Source organism: Humulus lupulus, chromosome 2, assembly GCF_963169125.1.
Source record: "Humulus lupulus chromosome 2, drHumLupu1.1, whole genome shotgun sequence".
In the NCBI taxonomy this organism is placed as follows: Eukaryota; Viridiplantae; Streptophyta; class Magnoliopsida; order Rosales; family Cannabaceae; genus Humulus; species Humulus lupulus.
Window position 1 is genome coordinate 79,374,897 of NC_084794.1, and position 2,309 is coordinate 79,377,205.

The following is a 2,309-nucleotide window of genomic DNA, read 5'->3' on the forward strand; positions in this document are numbered from 1 at the left end:
TAAATCCAAGTGTTCTTTATTATTCATTGCTCATTATTATCAGGTTCTTGGCTCATTTATGGTTCATTGATTATCTAAGTGAAAGCTCTCTAATTAATTATGTGACTTCGCATCAATTGGCTAAAAAAACCAGTCAACATTTTGGTGATTTCATTGAGAGCCTAAGATAATCACATTCAGATTCTATTGCTGCAAAGATGGTAGTCTCAACTAGAAGGTCAAGTCAAGAGCCTCCAGAGCCTGAGGCTGAAGTCTCTCACCAAGTTCCATCAATGAGCAATTTAAATGGGTAGCAAAGTGATTTGCTGCCTAGGAATCCATCTGGTCTCGGGGGGCAAACTGCTAGGCCCACTGCACCAGGACGCAGAGCTGCTACCTCTGCTGGAATCACCCATGCAGAAACGTTAGGTGGAGTTGCTGCACGGGGTACCGACCAGCCAGGATCTAGAGCTGGAGGTCCTAGACGGTACGAGCCTCGTGTAGATATTGAAGGACTTGACCCTAAGATTGATCAGATAATGGAAGTCATGGGGCAGATGCAAGATCAGCTTGCCACCATGAACCAGGGGGAACCAATATGCAGGAGGCCCTTAATGAGGCTTTCGAAGAAAAAAAAGGAGAGATTTTCAAGAATGGATTGACATGCTCGGGAGGTGCAGGCCCGTCAGGAGGACATGGAATGCCGGACTCGAGAAGCTGTTGAATCCATCCGCAATTATATGCAACAGCAACAAACCTAAGGTATGGGAACTGCAGCTGGAACTATGCCCAAAACCAACAACGTCCTCTCGTTTTTGGTTTCGGTGAAGGTGTCATGATGGACCAGAGACTCAACCTCAGAATGGGAATCAGGGTCCAGCTAAGAGTCACAGGTCTGGTCGGGGCGCCCAAGCCAATAATAATAGGCGACCCTTACCAGCTGATGAGCAGGTCCTGCCAAGGCGTGGCATGGGATAGAACCATGCCAGAAACTTTTGGCCAAGATCTCATGGCAGTGGTCGTGACAGGAATCCTGGTGTTGTAGGACGGGATGGTAACCCCCCGAGCTCCAGCGCCGAATAGAAGCGGTCAGCCCAAAAAACTACCAGTAGCAACCTAGTCGGTACAGACAACACCAAGAATACCGACCAAGATCGCGAAGAGATGAGCTGGAGGTTAGTAGCGCATACAGATCCCATTATATTGATGGGTATGACCATGATGAGACAGCAAGCCAAGTTCGTTAGCAAAATAACCAAAGCCAACAGCATAATCAAGGTCAGAGAGGTAACCAGCCTGAAGGACCGTTTGTCCCACAAAGGCAGGATATCCTGAACAACCAACCACCCTAAGGTGGGGGGTTTCAGGGAGTACCTCTAGTACCAGACCGAGCAGACAGCTAGAATGTTGGGGCAGACCTCGGCCAAACTCTATTTCAATCAAATGGGTCCAATGGGAGGTGAAGACCTTCGAGATGCTCTTAATCGTAGCAGGGAAAATCAGGATTCGAACAACATAGCTTTGCCTGAGCTTGTTCGGGACCCGAGAATGGATGTCAGGGGGTTCGGGATGATGTCAGGTGCAGGATCTTCCCAGCCACCCTGTCAGAAATCACCCAACAATGGTTTTTCAAGCTATAGCCATGGTCGATTACATCATGGGATGGATTTGTACGCACATTCTATTCCTAATTCTCCTCAGCAATGCCCTTTCTCGCGCGAGCCAAATGACCTGGTGGACATAAAACAAAGAGATAATGAATCTTTGAAGGATTACATTCAATGTTTTATGCGGGAAGCCACTAGAGTAAAATCCCTTAGTGATGACGGTAAATTGATAGCCATCAAAACAAGAGTCAAAGTAAAGAGTCTATTCTTGAGCAATTTGAAAAGGAAGTCTGCACGTACCACCTAGGAGTTCCTTCATCGAGCAGAGGAATTCATCAAGCTTGAGGAGGCTGAGCGGAAGGTGGATAATCTAAATCAGACAGTTGCTGAGCAGGGGAAAACAAATGCTGGGAATATCACTAACCCTGCAGAGGGAGGAAAGAATGGGGCTAAGAATGGCAAACACAGTAATGGGGCTAGAAGTAGTGGTAACTAGAATGACAATAAATTTACTACTTACTCCATTTTGTTAGAGACCCAGGCAGACGTTTTTAATGCCACATAAGCTGTCGTACCGTACAGAAGACCTCCACCAATGAGGAAGGATGTTAGTAGACGAGATATGACCAAGTTCTGCCAATTTCACAATGACTACGGTCATGAAACCAATGGATGAAACCTGAAAGAGGAGATAGAATTCCTCATTCGACAAAACAATGCTCA